This window comes from Lepus europaeus, chromosome 6, assembly GCF_033115175.1.
Source record: "Lepus europaeus isolate LE1 chromosome 6, mLepTim1.pri, whole genome shotgun sequence".
In the NCBI taxonomy this organism is placed as follows: Eukaryota; Metazoa; Chordata; class Mammalia; order Lagomorpha; family Leporidae; genus Lepus; species Lepus europaeus.
In genome coordinates this window covers 119,766,430-119,784,460 of record NC_084832.1, presented here as the reverse complement: position 1 = coordinate 119,784,460, position 18,031 = coordinate 119,766,430, and positions in this window count along the sequence as shown.

The window sequence follows — 18,031 nt, the reverse complement described above, 5'->3', positions numbered from 1 at the left end:
TAATTTCAGAGCCCGAGGAATAGGATAACTTTTAATGTCATCCACTGCTCTTACTCCAGGAAAATTAAGGGTAGCCCACACTTGACAGGTAGTTAATTACACCACAACAGTAAAAGGGCTAGGATTTCTCACCAGTGCGTTACCATTAAATCCCTGACTATTCTCCAACTTCTGAAGTCACACTAGGAGGCTGGATTTTCAAATATTGGAGGTTTGGTTTAATTTTTTTTTTAGTTCCATGAATAAAATACCCAATTTTTTCTGTTTGGAAATAAACGTAACAACCACGCCAAGAGAAAAATCAGTAGACAGATGCACAAAGGGCTTGGATTTTTTAGTCATAATTTGTCATCATGAAAACTCTGCACAATTTGCCATTTGGTGATTACCCTGACTTGTCAAATGAGCAGAAATTGTTAAATCTTAGCAGACTGATCTACTTCTGTCCAAACACACGTCATGTAGCACAAGGCTGTCCCAGAAAGACACGGTTCTTTTGTAACCTCAAGAAAATATTATGCATTACAAGACCACGTCAATCCTTCTAGGAATACAAGACCATCTGCGACACATACGATGTGCACTGTTTTTCTGATCATAACTTTTAAAGCCTTTGCCTGGAGTCTGAGAATTCCAACAAGCACAGAAGGCAGTCACAGTGTTGTTCCCACAAGCTACACAAAGATCATTAATGATTACATTTAGTTTTTCCGTTTTGAGAGTCGAACTGTCTGTCCCATCCTCTATCATTAAGCTGCACTTTTTCCTCCATTATTTCATAATATTTCGGTCAAGCTGTCATCAGAAACACCGTGCACTTCAACATAGGTTTAAACCGAGGCCCACAGACGTAGCTGAGATCAAGGGATCAAGATTCACAAGTGGCGGCCATCCAGTCTCACATTTTCCCCTCCAACAAATCCAGTTCCAGAAAAGCCCACAAGAAATGGAGCAAATTCCTCCATGGCCACAGCTCTTCTCACTAACTCTCCTTGTTAATCCCTGACAACTCTGCGCATGGCCATGCAGCAGGGACAGCACAAAACACTCGCCCAGCTGCCTAAGACATGGCCTACAATCACGGCAGCATCTTTCTACGACTTGCACTGAAACCATCATCTCATCGCGGTCTCCCCTTCCTTCATAGCAGCCATAGCAAGCATCATATTATCCAGGATATGAAAGGAGACAGACCAGCCTTCAAGGACACAGGCAGAGGCTTGAAGGGCCTGATCACAGTTCTAACCCAATAACCTCTATTGGTTCCTTGCCGCCTTTCTCTTGAGTCTCCATGCGAAGTGGTCTTCCAGGTTTATAACCATCTGAAGAGTGTCAGAGAAGGACAAGGGACATCATGAAAACAGGGCGGAGCAAAACGACCCCTGGAGGCCCATGGCTGGGTGGTCTAGAGTGTGTGAGCCCCTGCCCCTTGAGGGGACCAGCACATTTCCACTCAAAGCTCCTTCAGGTTACTCTGCTAGGGGGTAGCCTAGAGCCACCTTCCTCCCAAAGGACACTTGTGTGCAGTCATCATGCAACTGCCCAACAGCTGAGCCTGCACCACGGGCCCTGGCAACCCTTCTACTGTCTGATGTAATCCTTACCAATGGCTCAGGGAAGCGGAACAGCACAGCCCCAGCGTGCTCGACACCTGCTCCTCTTCATTTACCACCTTCCTCCCTGGAGCTACAGAAATTTCCAGAAATAATTTCTCCCTTTCATGTAAAAGTCTAAGAAACCAGCTGTGCACGTCCCTTTTTTCCCATGATTCCAGGAGAAGTGGGGATGTCACAGGGGACCTCACCCTAGCCCAGCATTTACAACGCCTTAGCTACACTAAGGACACTAGTGAAAACAACCGGTTTTCTGACTTGCAAAGGGTGGCCTAAAAGAGACTGCCCTGTCTAGCACAAAGCAAGGGCTTTTTCTATTTCAAGGCTATTTTGTGAACACTTGAAGGAGGCCTCAAACCCAGGCCTTCCTGAGCTCTGGGCCGCCCAGGGCCGCTCTCCTGCCCCCCAGCTGCACTGAGATCTGCTTCAGTCACCACGGTCCTCCCCCGGCTGGCACCAGAACGCTGGGCCTCGGCTCTCTCCCAGGCCTGTCAACTCTGCTCCCAGCAACTGCCAGCGAAGCCCTCGGGGCCAAGCTTATTACCCCTCAACCCACCCACAGCAGCGCTGGGCAGGGAAGGAGAGGAAGAGGAAGTTTGGAGCCTAAGTGCGGCTTGCTCCTGTTTTTCTGTCATTGAATTGCAAGAGAGAGCAAGTAAGAGAGAGCAAGTGAGAGAGAGCAAGCGAGCGAGCAAGCGAGCTCTATTTGAAGAACACTTAACCAAGACATAGCTATGTGGCTTAGATCTACAGTTCTACACCCTGACATCAGAAATGTCTTCCAATTCTAATAGTGTCACCCCCCCCCCCAGAATAATTTCCATGCTTATGCATTGAACAGCCTTCTAAGAGCAGCGTGCCCTCTTTGTTAACGTCTTTACCACAGGCCCTGGAAGTATTTCCAGAAGCTGCTAGTCAAAGATGCCTGGTTAGGTGACCTTCTAAATTAAAGAGAAACATGCTACCTGGATAAGATACTGTCAGGGTTTTAAAAATCATGATGATTTTCCTACCTTAAAAAAAAGGATTCTGTATAATTTTTTAAGCAGGTCATGTCTCCCCTAAATATGGCCTTCGGCTCAGATTTGAAAGTGGGTTTTTCTAAGAACGAAGTCCATCAGAAAACCTACTACCAAAGGCCAGTCTATTCATCTAGTCTCTTTTACATTTATTAGGGTGCATTCTTAATTGTGGTCCCTCGCTATCAAAATTTCATTATGAAAAGAGATATTTATATCCTGCCCTAAAAGACAGCGCTGGAGATTCAAGCTCATTTTTATGAGAGAATAATCACATGCAAGTCCGGATGTCTGTCCAGACTACTGCTTTGGGATTTGATCTGGACTAGTATTTCCACTCCCTCCTCCTCCTCATGCATCCCACTCAACACCTCATCCACCGAGCAGTCCCATAAAAGCGTGGCGTGGAAGGGACTTTTCTCAAGCGCTGAGAGACCACAAACTGTATCTGATTGGCCGGTGTGCTCCTCATCCTCACTGGGCTTCATCAGGAAAAGATGCCAGAAAGAGCATTCCTGCAGGATTTCCAGTGCACAGACCACAGGAATGTTCTTCCTCATGGTATGGCAACTGTGCAACAATATGGCGTCATCCGGAAAATTACTGTCTTGGACGCAAATATTTTTCCCCTCTCCAATGATTTTAAATAGACAGGGTGTCGCCCCAAAATTATGCTTTCCCTTCTCCAGGATGGAGGACTCTCTTGGAAAGCCCCCCTTAACCATAGCAGTAATTTTTCCTGTTGGGATCCTTTAAACACAACCACAGAGGACCCCTCGGACACTCCTTCAGCGATCTGGAAATTACCCAAAGCATGTCTGTTGAAAGGAAGGCATATTAGAATCTACTAAATAAAATTTGGCTTGTTTTTTCTACTTGACAACCATTCAGACTTACAATAAGCTTTCCATTGAACTTTAATTGGCCTAACTCATGAGAATTATTGGCACTCTTATAGCAGTTACTATTTTTGTAACACTTATTTTGGATATAATCTGTACATTCAAAGCATACTAGTCCTCAAAGAATTAGTAACCTAATTAGCAGACATTACAGCCAGGGCATTTTTAAGGAGCAAAAACCTGTGACGCAAATCCATGAAGTGCAGATCAGTGAGTTCGATGAAGGCTTGTCTGCCTGGCTTACGACTGTTGTCACCACCGCTCCACAGGTCGGGCCCCCAGCAGAGAGGCAGAGGGAAGCAGCCAGATGGAAGGCGCAGGGTGGCCGAGCTCAACATGGCAGCAAGTGAAGCTTCCTCAGGCCAGGGCTCAACAACCGATGAATTAGAAGAGCCTTGCTCACTGGCCTGCACTGGCAGAAGGGCCTCCACCCTTTTCCCCAGAACAGGGCTTGTTACTCTCTGTGATGCCAAGGTTCTCGGGAGGACACAACACACACCAGGGCTGCCACACGCCAGGCACTTTCTGGTTCTGTTGCTTCCAGCACAGCACTGAGTGACCTCACAGTTATCTGCAATTTTCCACGGACTACCCACGGCTTGGCCCTCAATTTCCAGAGTGCTCTCTGATTTTGATTGTGTTTACAGAGTTTAGACAAAGTTGTTAATATTTTTAAGGAACATCTTAAAGTTGTAAACATTCTAAATAAGACATACACAGCCAAAAGTTGGCTTTCTGCTTTGTTTTGCTTTATGGTTAGTTTTTAGGAAAGAGAGATTTTTGCTTGTAAAAGAATAATGAATTATAACAGGGATTTAATTTTTTTGTCATTTTTTATTTATTTGAGAGACAGAGAAAGAATAGGAGGTAGACAGAGAAAGAGACAGACAGGGATTGCCCATCTCTAATTCCCTCCCCAGATGCCCACAATGGCCAGGATTGGGCCAGTCCAAAGCTGGAAGCCAGGAACTCAATCCAGATCTCCCACTTGGGTGACATGGACTCAACTACTTGAGCCATCTCCACTGCACATTAGCAGGAAGCTGGAGTTGGGAACAGAGCTGGAACTGAAACCTGAACACCAAGTCTTAACCACTAAGCCACATGCCTGCCTCAAGAGGGGCTTATTTCTCCCCACTAGCCTCCTAAGCACCAATCACTTCCTGTATTTGTTGGACCCCGTTAGTCCCTCAGCCCAGTGACTAAAGATCTGTTGAGCTCCCACAAGCAAAAGTACAGAGGCTGATCCGACTGGGACAAGTGCAATCCCAGCTCAGCCACAAGGAGGGACAAGTGGTTGCATGGAGATTCCACTCCCTCTGCAATGCGCACACGCGCGCACACACACACACAGCAGCAGCAGCAGCAGCAGCACCACCACCACCACCACCAGCACCCCCGCTCCTGTGTTTTCAGGGCCGTCTGGGTGGAAATCGCGCCCTTGCCCTCGGCGTCAATCTACCATCCTGGCAGTTTCTCCAGGTGCCATCTGAACTCTCTAGGGAATGGCAATGAGCAGCTCTGGGATGGCACTGTCTCAAGCTTTTACGCTGACATCCACCAAGTGGGGAGAGGAAGTTGTTTAATAACTGAGAAGCAAAAAACTCCAGTAACCGAAAACACACTTTCTGGCAAAAGATACCTCCTCCAGGGCAGCAGCGGGATGATAACAGGGTACGGAGAGACGGAATCAGCCGTTAAGTGGATATCCGTCTGTCACTTAGCCTTCATCCCACAGCAGGAGAGACCAGCGTCTGGCCAGCTGGGCACCCCGCCTTCCCACATCACCCCACTGGCAAGACACTTTCCCCAAGGCCGATGGCCCCCGGCCACACCACTCTGGCCTGCGGTTCCGTCACATCTTACAGACTGTAAAGGGGCCGGACAGTACTTGGATGAGATCGGGGGTCCATCGGGACTGGATTCAAGCCCCATTCAATCAGGTTTTACACAACGTGTCCCTGGGGTTCCCTCCCCTCTTCCCTCTTTATCCTTCTGGGCTTTGGGTTTCAAGCAGCCTTTCCCCCCCTCCAGATCCGCAAGAGCCTCTGTTTTCCTAAATTCTTCTCCCTCTTACCATCTCCCAAAGGCTGCCTTCCTCTGCCATTCCAATGTTTCCCCTCTTGGTGCACTTGTAGTTCTTGAAAAACCAACATGAATTGGCTGCAGGCAAACTAAACAGATGCAACTAACAGAATCATAAATCACCAGGCTGGAGAGCGAGATCCTTCCCGGTTCAGGAAACCATGTCCCAGCTGGGTTCAGAGGAGATAGAGGACTGGAGCTTCGGTTTCACTGAAATGTCCTGTTCCCCTAACAAGTCCTGTGGGACTAACTGGGAAGTGTGGTAGACACATCAGATACTCAGACTGAACACAGCTACAGTGAATTAGAAGCTTCTCCCCTGTCTTTAATAAATATGGAAAACACACACAATTTTTACACTTGCTGAAATTATGAAGAAATGCTGCAAACAACTTCCATGTGTTGGGTCCCCTATCAGTGGTCACACCCCAGGGCTGACCCCAGCACAAGTACATGTTGAGCTCTGACTTTCCTCTCAGCAGATGGAACTGTCATGCTCATAAAAACATGCACACACATTAAAACACAGACACGCCATTCTAATTCACAGTACCAGTCCTGGAACACAGCACACAAAACCACCCCGCCATGCACGCGTACCCAATCGGTCATCAGCTTCAATGGATTCTCCCTGCTAAATATTTCTGTTGCATCTTCTCTCCCTACGGTTACCACACTGAGCTAGTCCAGGGGCTGTCCACTGTTTCTGGAAAGGGCCAGATAGCACATGTGTTTGGTGGGCCAAGGGTCTTGGTCACAGCTACTGAAGTCTGCAGGAATCGCTCAGAAGCAGCTAAGGCTGATATGCGGACGCACTGGCAGCAGTTCACATCCTGCCCCCACGCAGAAGCTGTGTCCTGCATCCTGTTCAGTGCTTTCATTCTCAAAATTCAATCCAGCATCAGACACGGAGTTGGTGCTCCCTGGGTACATGTGGACTCACACTATTAACAATCCTTATCCAGCACTGATTAGCAAAGGATTTTAAATGTAATATAGCGTTATAACATTTGTGTTTTTTAAATAAGCACATTTCTTTTCTAATAAAAGAGATTTGCATTCAAATTTAAATTACTATAAAAATAAATTAAGGTAACATGTTACATTGTTAAAGCACAGAATTGGATTCCTATGAAAGGCACTGGTAACCAATGTACTTAAAGATGAAGAAATGGTTTCTATTAGAAAGAACAAATGCTACAAACATAAAAAATCTCTATTAAATGCAACCACAAAGCAATGCTTTACTGGTTTCTACCTTGAAGGCATCACCAGTGATCCTAGAGTAGAGCAGGTGGAGTTGAGGTGGACACTTGATGTGTCCAGTCTTAAGAGAGTTGCTAATAAGCACCGTGAGGGAAAGAGCTATAAAAAGCAGATGAAGGATGCATCAACAAAGTCAAGCTCACAGCAGCAGAGAATGGTGTGGGACTCGCAGCAGCTGGGCGTAGGAAGAAACAGGGCTGTGTTAGCCAACGAGTACAAAGCTCCCGTCACCCAAGATGACAAAGTCCTAGCAATCTACCACACAGCGCAGTACCTACACCTACCACAGTTCCGTATCACATCCTTAAAAAGGCACCAAGGGGCGGGTTTTTTTTTTTTTATTTTTTTTTTAATTTTTGACAGGCAGAGTGGACAGTGAGAGAGAGACAGAGAGAAAGGTCTTCCTTTTGCCGTTGGTTCACCCTCCAATGGCCGCCGCGGTAGCGCGCTGCGGCCGGCGCACCGCGCTGTTCCGATGGCAGGAGCCAGGTGCTTATCCTGGTCTCCCCTGGGGTGCAGAGCCCAAACACTTGGGCCATCCTCCACTGCACTCCCTGGCCACAGCAGAGAGCTGGCCTGGAAGAGGGGCAACCGGGACAGGATCAGTGCCCCGACCGGGACTAGAACCCGGTGTGCCGGCACCGCAAGGCGGAGGATTAGCCTGTTGAGCCACGGCGCCGGCCAGGGGCGGGGTTTTATTTTAGGTGTCCTTATCACAAATAATAATAAGGAGAAATAAGATAGCAGGAAGAAACTTTTGAAGGTGATAGACATGCTTATGGTCCTAAGAGTGGAAATGGTTTCATGGATGTAGACTTATCTCCAGATTCATTAAACTCTACATATGAATTATATACTGCCTTGTTTTTTGTTTTTTTTTTTTTTGCCTGCCCACAAAAATAAGTAATTATTCCCCCAAAAAACATCAAATAAAATAAAAGACTGAAGCTTCTCCCCTTGAAGGCATGGATTTCATAGCTTGCCTCCAGGCCACTAATGCTGCTACTCCTTCCAAATAACCCAGCGCTGTATCTCACAGCCTGTCTGCACTGGTAGGAGACCAGCAATTACTTATACTGGAAGCTTCATTGTACTCCAACCAAACCACTTGCCTACGAGGAGGTGTTTTATTCCAGTGGGATTAGCCATCTTCTATTCTGACTGTATTCTTTCTCATTTCCTGTGTTCTTCTGATCTTGCTCTCTGTTTTCATCTTCCCATTATTCTTAGCTAATTGATTTTCCCATCTGTTTTTCCTAGAAACAAATTTCAGAGGCGTTCACACCAAGCTGGGGCATTTAATGACTCTCTCCCGGACCACACCCAAAACCACTACCACTCCATAAAACGCTGCTGCCCTAACATTCTCGCCAATCAGGCTATTTCTCAACTCCGGGATTTTTTTCTCTGTTTGGGATTTTCATTCTAGCCCAGTCTCCTGGGTTTTCAACTCATCAGCTTCTTCAGACGGGCAACGCGCTACGAGGTTCCCCTCCACTTAGCCTTCTTCCCAAGGTGGTGCATCCTGGACCGTACCTTCACCCCGTAGACCCTGCACACAGCAACGTGACCAAGAAAGAGCCTACACCTGGGCCAGAATTCCCAGTAGCCATTCATTCCAGATACAGGGAATTGGATTCCCTCTTGTCTAGGAGAAACTACAGGATTGTTAGGAAAGAGAAATCACCCAAAACATCACCAAATTATGTCATGCGTTCAAGTGTTTTCTCATAAGCCATGTTCTGCTCCCTGAGGGACCACTGTCACTCAAAAGCACTTAAGATTTTGATTTGATAAAAGATCTGCCATTTTTAAAAGTACTTAAGTAGAGGCCGGCACCATAATACAGTAGGTTAACCCTCCGCCTATGGCACCGGCATCCCATATGGACACCAGTTCTAGTCCTGGCTGCCCCTCTTCCAATCCAGCTCTCTTCTGTGGCCTGGGAAAGCAGTAGAAGATGGCCCAAGTCCTTGGACCTCTGCACTGCATGGAAGACTGGCAAGAAGTATCTAGCTCCTAGCTTCAGATCGGTGTAGCTCCGGCCATTGCAGCCTTCTGAGGAGTGAACCAACGAAAGGAAGACCTTTCTCTCTGTCTCTTCCTCTCACTGTCTGTAACTTCACCTCTCAAATAAATAAAATCTTTTTTAAAAAAATACTTAAATGAGCACAAAACAAGGAAGAGAATTCTCTGCCTGGCCGGCACCGTGGCTTAACAGGCTAATCCTCCACCTTGCAGCGCCGGCACACCGGGTTCTAGTCCTGGTTGGGGCGCTGGATTCTATCCCAGTTGCCCCTCTTTCAGGCCAGCTCTCTGCTATGGCCTGGGAAGGCAGTGGAGGATGGCCCAAGTTCTTGGGCCCTGCACCCGCACGGGAGACCAGGAGAAGCACCTGACTCCTGGCTTTGGATCAGCGCGGTGTGCCGGCCGCGGCGGCCATTGGAGAGTGAACCAACAGCAAAAGAAGACCTTTCTCTCTCTCTCTCACTATCCACTCTGCCTGTCAAAAAAAAAAAAAATTCTCTGCCTTCCAACCCCATGCAAAAGAGCCCTCTTGTTCCAGGCCCACCTTGGGGATTAGATTTTGATCATAGGTAGGCCTGGGTATCTAATCTTCTTAAGAGGACCAGATGGCCCTGGGAAGTAACATGGAGTTGAAAATTTGTCTTTAGGAAGACCCCTGAATCACTGCATTTTGTTATGCAATACATCGGGCTGCCAATACTAACTGAGGGCTTGCTCTACAGAGATCAATGTTTAGAATTCCAGATTGTTCCAGTCTCACTCCTGAGGGACACACCATAGTAAGAGGTGGGGCCTGGCTGGACAGAGCTATACCCCTCATGGATGGAATCCACAAGCCATGGAGTAGAGGAAAACAGGGATAAAACTTAATGTAACCCCAAACAGGAAGAACCATGAGAAAGACCACAAGGGTAGTAGGTTGCTATGATTTAAATGTGTCCCTCAAAAGCTCATGTGTTGGGAACTTCATCACCGAATCCATACTTTAATGGTATTTGGAGATGAGGTTCCCCACGACGGGGTTAGTGTCTTTAGAAGAAGGGGAAGAGAGGCTGGAGCTGGCACATTCCTGCACCCTCTCTGTGGGACGCCCCTGCCCTGCTACGACACAGCAGGACAGCTCTCTGTACTAGCCAGCACCTTGATGTAGGACTCCCCAACACCAACACCATAAACCAACCTGGATTGTTCATAGATTACCCAGTGTAAGCTTTCCGTCCCAGTGACCCCAAACGATGGAAGACAAAGATCAACTCTACGCAGTGCCCTAGTCTATCTTGTTTATGCCTGCTCCTCAGCCCCCACCTTTCTCCCATCCACCTGAGCTAGAGATGGGCTTGGATTCTGCTTGATGAGGAGCTTCAAGGCAAACAAAACAGAGGTGGTTAACACCACTTGAACGCTCCACACACAGCCCCTTTTAAAGAAAGTGGAGTTCACAAAATCCAAGGCCTCCCAGCCCGGCTGAGGACAGCTGTTGTACCCTGAGTCTCTGCCATCCCTTTGAAACAAAAAACAAAGCAGCAGTAATAAAAATAAAATTTGTACTTAAAAAAAAGTTGGTCCCTTCGCACTCATGTTTATGTATAAACCAAGCACCAGCAAAACAAACTGGTGGTTAAACTGGCATTTTAGTTATGAGCCATTGCATTGACCAAACAAGCTATGGGACACCCACAGGCAACTCTTATTTTTTATGGTGCTGGATGGGAGGAAGGTCCATGTAGGCGTCCAGGTACCCAGCTGCTCAGAGAGAGGCCTGCAGCCTTCACCATTTCCACAGAAATTAATCTTAATAAAGACCATAAGAAAGTTCAGAATCCTCAGGGGGAAGAAAGTCTCTCTAAGCGCAGGCTTGAAAAATTTTTTGGAGAGAAGAACTACAAAGCAAGACTTTTGATGCTATTTTAAACTGCTGCTTCCACTCTGGCCATTTAACCAGTTGATCCCCATTTGGCCTCACCAGCCCTGGTCTCTCCCAGATATGAATGGGTCCATGCATGTTTGAAAACCTGGTCTCAGGGATGGCACTGTTGTACAGCAAGTTCAGCCAGCGCTTGGGATGCCAGCATTCCATATCAGAGTGCCAGCCACTTCCCATCCAGCTCCCTGCTGATGTGACTGGGAAAGCAGCAGCGGATGGTCCCTTGCCACACAGCTGGGAGACCCAGATGGCATTCCAGGCTCCTGGCTTAGGCCTGGCCCAACACCTGACATTTTGGTCATTTGGGGATTGAACCAGCAGATGAAAAATGGATGGATCAATCATCTCTTTCTGTCTCTCTTCCCTCTTTCAAATACATAATAAAAGAAAAAGAAAATCTGTTCTTTCTGGTGCTGTCTTGGTTCCTGCAGGTCCCCAGTGGATGGGATTTCCTAGCACTTAGGAAAATGTAGCTCAAGCTCTACTTATTATTAGGACCAGAGCACTGGAGAGAAAGTGTGGCAACCTCTCTGCTGTCCACAGCTGGCCTTTGAAAACAACTTCCTGAAATTAAACGGCCTGGCTGCTAGCGGCTGGCCAGCAGCATTCTGGGAAGGCACCTGTGTCCAGGCGGGGACAGAGGAGACGAAAGGATTCATGCAGGGAGGGGTAGGGGGGCAGTCTGTGGTTTGGACTGGCGTAACTCATCCCATTTGGGTTAAGAAGTCAATAGAAAAATGATCCTTCCTCAGTTACTTTAATTTTGTTTGTGTGAAATTTTCTCCTGGAAAAATTAAACATCTGGACCTCTTTATGGAAATAGTTGTTATGGTCACCAGGAAAAAAATCGCATTTTTTTTTCATAGAATTTGAATCAGTTGGGGCAAGGAAGGTCTGGGGTGTGTGAAGTGCCGTTACAGGGGAGCTGCTTCTCCAGCATATATTTTGTAAACAAATCTCATGCTGAGCCCATTCTGCTGCATGTACCCAGCGTTGCCATTAACAACAGGGCTTGGCTAGACACAGCAAGGACCCCAGCCCCTCGTCCCCAGGCAGGCAAAGTCCCTCTTCGGTTCGGAGTTGATTCTTTGTGCTGTTACGTTGCTGGCGTCATTTTTTCCCCCAGAAGTTGATGTCTTGTGTTTGGGAAAGGGAGAGGAAACTAACATTTTTGAATCAGTATCTTCCTTCAGGGGAGCATTTTCTTTTTCTCTGATATTGCTCGAGTATTTTTTAACTGAGACCTATTTGAGGGAATTTAAGATGCTTTCATCACATTCATTTCTGAATAAAGACTGTTGAAGGAAGAGGCATTTTTATGCTCCACTTGTACTGCACCCTTTCACCCTGAGTTCTAGGCTCAAGAAAAGGGTGAGAAATGGGAAACGCAGGATTTTCTTTGACCCAGATAAGTGTTCTGGATTCCCGTCAGATCTGAAGCCCCCAGCTCTCTTTTGCAGGTGGATTTTGGGAGCTGAAATCATTCCTGCACCTAGATCTAAAGGGACGCTATCCCAAGTGAGCTCCACAGACAGGACACCTGTGTGTTCTTTGGCAATCTCCACCCACTTCCTCCCATACTGCTCTGCACAAAGAAAATTTAATAGTCTCCCTTTATCCATGGTTTTGCTTTCCATTGTTTCTTTTACCTATGCCAAACCATGATCTAAAAATATTAAGTGGAAATTTCCAAAAATAAACAACTCATACATTTTAAATTGTGCACCTGTCAAGCCATTCCACTCCCTCAGGGCCAGGATGTAAGTCATCCCTTTGTCTAGCGGGTCCACCCTGTATACACTACCCTCCCATGAGTCACTGGGGAGCTGTCTCCTTTATCAGATCCACTGTCAAAGTTTTCTGCACTCCTGTTCAAGTTACCCTCTGTTACTTAATCATGGCTACAAGGCACAACTGTGGCAATGCCAACAACTCAGACACATCAGAAGTGCTGCCTTTAAGTGAAAGGTCAAAGTTCTCAACTTACGGAAGAAAAGTATCATCTGCTGAGATCTATGGTGAGAACGAATGTTCTGTCTAGGGGCCAGGACCATAGTGTAGTGGGCTAAGCCTCTGCCTGAGACTCCGCCACCCTATGTGGGTGCCAGTTCGAATCTCGGCTGTTCCAGTTCTAATCCAACTCCCTGCTGATGGCCTGGGATGGCAGTGGAAGATGGCCCAAGTGCTTAGGCACTGGTCTCCCAAGCGGGCAGCTTAACCCAGTGCATAACACCCACCTCCCACTTTTGTGTCTGAAAGAGAAATGGCTCCAGGTCCATAAAATTTTTTTTCCTCTTGATAGGTCTCCATTGGTGGATTTGAATTCACAGAGATTCCCAAAGGCCTGATACCATGTTCCACCAGAAGTTCTCATTTAACACTGTTATTCAATTCCACATGGTCAGAGATACTGTGTTTATATGTGCCCTGTTAAAATGCCAGTGTTCGTGGGGGCACCAATGCCGTATGAATAACAGTACTAATCACCCGTAACGTGGGGACTGGGCGAAAGAGGGTTGAGAACAAGTCGCTCTGGGAAGGAGTAAGACGGGGTGAAAGCGGAAGAGGTGAGAGGGCAAAGGAGAAAAAGACTGGTTCCAAGGCCCAGTGCACAACATTTACTCTACAGAATCTACAGGTGTGCTAGAAGCCAGTCCTGCTCTTACCCACAGGGGATGCAGGAGGAACACTTTGAACTTCTTGGAAGGAAAGATTTTGGTAAATACAAAACACGATTATCATCACACCTGTTTCTGTGAATAGATCGAGGGACTTTCTGTCCAGGTGTCTGTTCTCGCTCGCTGTCTCCCCCAGCAACGGGTTTATTGATGTCCTGTGTCTGCTCAGGGAGAACTCAGATAGGGAGATTGGGAGAGTGGCCTTGGAGCACACGGCAGGGACAGCCACAGGTAAGACGGCCGTTCAGACATTGCCAGCGGCTCACCCTGAGTAGACGAGGAAGAGGAGAGCTGTCTCCCACAAAGCAGACCCTGAGACGGGGTGTGAGTGCACACAGCCAACTTGGGAGGCGATGCCAACAAGTGGCCCCCACCAGGGGAATGGGAAGAGGACGGAGAAGCACGAGAAGCCAGCACATCATCAAGTAGTTGCTCCCTGGAGCAGCCCGTGGCCAGTCCTGCCGGGAAGTTCCAGGGAGAAGCACAGGACACGTCTGCAAGCCACTCTGTAGGAGCAATGGGACATCCACAAGGTGCAGCTCCAGGGCTCATGCTTTGTGCCTGCAGGACGCACCTGGAGACATTAGCTCCTTGACGCTTCTGTCCTGCCAACATTGTGGACTGTAGGTACCCCTGCTTGAAGGAGGAGTGTGCAGGAGAGTGAGTGCTGATGGGATGCGTCAACGGGTAGGGGGAGGAAGATAACCCAGAGTCAGCCAGACCCACAAAGGCCATGACAAGGCCCCGCGGGCTCTCCGAGCACCATATGCAAAGCAGGTTCCTATCGATGTAGGGTCTTGAAATCTACAAAGCAGATCCTAATTTTTCATTCGCCTTGAGAATCTTCTCTGTGTGGCTTCACCTCAACACCGCCACCTGCCTCTACCGTCCGCACTTCTCTGCCGAATCCTTGTTCCTTGTTTCAGGCTGCTTACCAGGCATCTCCACCTCGACAGGAACACCTCAAGTTCAACATGCCTTCAATTCTCCTCTCCCTAAAGCCCACTGCTTCTCTTGTCCTTGCGCCATCTGACTCACCCAAGTTGGGGATGTTGAAGTTGCTTGGAGTTTTCCTTGTCTCATTCCCTGCCAATCCACTTCTCAACCCTAGACAGTTCATTTCCAAACAGCTCTCAATCCATCCCTCTCCCCCAGCTTCTCTGACATTGTGATGTATTTATCAGCATCATTTGCCACCTGGATTGCTGCCTCCCAATAGGCATTTTGTTCCTCTCTCCAAGGTGCCCTCTGTACTGCAGAGATGTTCTCTTTAAACCTTCCTATGATTATCTTATTTTAAAATCTTCCAGTGAGACAAAGACAAAGCTGAAACTTCTTAATAATTCTAGAAGGGTGGGGTTAGTGCTGTGCTCTAATGGATCAAGACGCCATCTGCAATGCTGCCAACCCATATGTGCACCAGTTCTAGTCCTGCCTGCTCTAATTCCGATCCAGCTCCCCGCTGATGTGCCTGGGAAGGCAGTGAAGGGTGGCCCAAGTGCTTGGGCCCCTGCACCCATGTGGGAGACCCGAATGAGGCTCCTGGCTTTGGCCTGGCTCAGCCCTGGCCAATGCAGCCATTTGGGGAGTGAACCAGCAGATGGATAATCTCCCTCCCTCCCTCTCTCTCTCTCTCTCTCTCTCTCGCTGCCTTCAACTCTGCCTTTCAAATAGATAAAATGATTCAGAAAGGCTCTTGACAATCTCACTCTTATTGCTCTCTCCAGCTTTCTCTTTTGCTCTGTCCCTCATTCAAGTTAAGGTTCTTAATCAAAAGTAACATAGGTCAACTCTAAATGACTCAAGCAGCAAAATAACTTGCTGAAAGTACACTGCAGGGGCCCGTGCTTTGGCGTAGTGGGCGCCGGTTCGAGACCCAGCTTCTCCACTTCTAATCCAGCTCTCTGCTATGGCCTGGGAAAGCAGCGGAAGATGGCTCAAGTCCTTAGGCCCCTGCACCCACAAGGGAGACCTGGAAGAAGCTCCTGGTTCCTGGCTTCAGATTGGTGTAGCTCTAGCCATTGTGGCCAACTGGGGAGTGAACAAGAGGATGGAAGAACTCTCTTCCCTCCCTCCCTCCCTCTCTCTCTTTCTCTCTCTCTCTCTCTCTCTGCCTCTCCTTCTCTCTCTGTGTAACTCTCTCAAGTAAAATAAAATAAAAAAAAAATCAAAAAAAAAAAAAAAAAAAGGCCCGCGCCGCAGCTCACTAGGCTAATCCTCTGCCTTGCGGCGCTGGCACACCGGGTTCTAGTCCCGGTTGGGGCACCGGATTCTATCCCGGTTGCCCCTCTTCCAGGCCAGCTCTCTGCTGGCCAGGGAGTGCAGTGGAGGATGGCCCAAGTGCTTGGGCCCTGCACCCCATGGGAGACCAGGAGAAGCACCTGGCTCCTGCCATCGGATCAGCGCGATGCGCCGGCCGCAGCGCGCCTACCATGGCGGCCATTGGAGGGTGAACCAATGGCAAAAGGAAGACCTTTCTCTCTGTCTGTCTCTCTCACTGTCCACTCTGCCTGTCAAAAAAAAAAAAAAAGGTACACTGTGAAGCTCACCTAATCTCGTGAAGACAGACAGGAACAAGGCCATGTCAGAAGCTTCCTCCAAACCCACCCGCAGAGAACAGCACAGCCGCTCTTCTAGCAAATACCAGACACTGCAGCTATTAGCAAGACAACCCTGGGCACCAGGCACTGCTGCTGGTCCTGCTACTACCCTTTGCCCACAAGCCTGATGCCACTGTCACTGCTCCACCTCCAGAATAAATTCCCCACCATCTTTTTTGTTTGCATCGCTGGGTTCACACTGCTTATCCCCAGGGTAGATGTGATTGACACTGCCCGCTGTGTAAGGTCACATTCCTGGGTCCTGACTCACAGAGGTCCAGAGCAGCACGGAAGTGGCTTTCTCAGTCTTGTAGTAGGAGATGGACTCAGCCTCCCATCACAATTAATAAGAAAACAAAAAAAAAATGACTTATACACTTAGAGGTTGCTAAAAATGACAGCTATCAATGAAATGCTTTTCATTCCATCTTTAAATTTCAGACAACAAAAATTGTGTTTTTACATAACAAAACAGTCTATACAAGGGTTCTTCAAAAAGCTCATGGAAAATGTATCATGACAAATTGTGTATATATTCGAAATTTTTTTCACTAAAATAATCTTATCTTTTCATTCCAATTTTCCATGAATTTTTTTTTAAGATTTATTTATTTATTTGGAAGGCAGAGCTACATGGAGGTAGAGGTGGGGGAAGGGTGGAGAGAAGGAGGGAGGGAGGGGTCTTCCATCCCCTGGTTCACACCTCAAATGGCCACAATGGCTGGAGCTGAGCTGATCTGCAGCCAGGAGCCAGGAGCTTCTTCCAGGTCTGCCATGTGTGTGCAGGGGTCCAAGGACTTGGGCCATCTTCCACTGCTTTCCTAGACTATAGCAGAGAGCTGGACCAGAAGTAGAACAGCTGGGCCTCGAACTGGCACACATACACGATGCTGGCACTGAAGGTGGTGTCTTTACTTGCTATGCCACAGCACCAGCCACTTTCATGAACTTTTTCAAGTACACTTACATTCATACACACACACACACACAATCAGCCTTTCTGTAAAGGGAAGCAACACAACATCACATTAGGACTAATAATGACATATCCAGTTACAAAGCACACAGTCCATGGAGTTTATGAGATGTTCCTTTTGGAACAAAACTTCTAGAACAAAACCAATGGTTTCAAGGACAAGGTACATACATTTTTTAACTTGGTCGTTAAGTAAAAGAATGAAAAGTAGCATTCCCAATTCTATCTCCTGGATTCCTGACCCTGTCTTCAAACCAGGGGAGAAACAACTCAGTCCATTATTGATTAAATGTTATGACAGACCTTGAGAAGTCCAGATGAGGTTACAAAAAGTAGAACATAGGTGACAGAACTACGGAGCAACAACCAATTCTGCGGCAGGAGCGTAGCTGACCCATGAGTGCCAGGGAGCTGCTCCACGCACAATGAATACTTGGTCCCGTACACACCCTTGTCAGTCTTCTGCTTGTTGGCTAAGGCAGTAGTAAGCCAAAGTGAATGCTTCCTTAGCCGTAGTCTCAGTTGTTACTTCTTACCATTTTGAAAGGCAGTTACAGAGAGAGAGACAAAGAGAAACCCTCCATGCACTGGTTAACTCCCCCAAATCGCTACAATAGTTGGGGCTGGGCCAAGCCAAAGCCAGGAGCCTGAAATTCTATTTAAATCTTCCAGGTGGGTGTTAGGGACTCAAGTGCTTGGCCAATTATGCACTGCCTTCCCAGGTACATCAGCAGGAAACTGGATCAGAAGCAAAGCAGCTAGGAATTGAACCCATGCTCCAACAGAACGCAGGTGTCACAGACTGTGGCTTAACACACTGCACCATGACACCAACTCCTCTTGTGCATTTTTCAACCTCAACCAAACTTTATGGTCTTGAATGGCCAAGCTGGTTCAGCATACACAATACAACCTATTGTATATATCATCCAGTCCTACA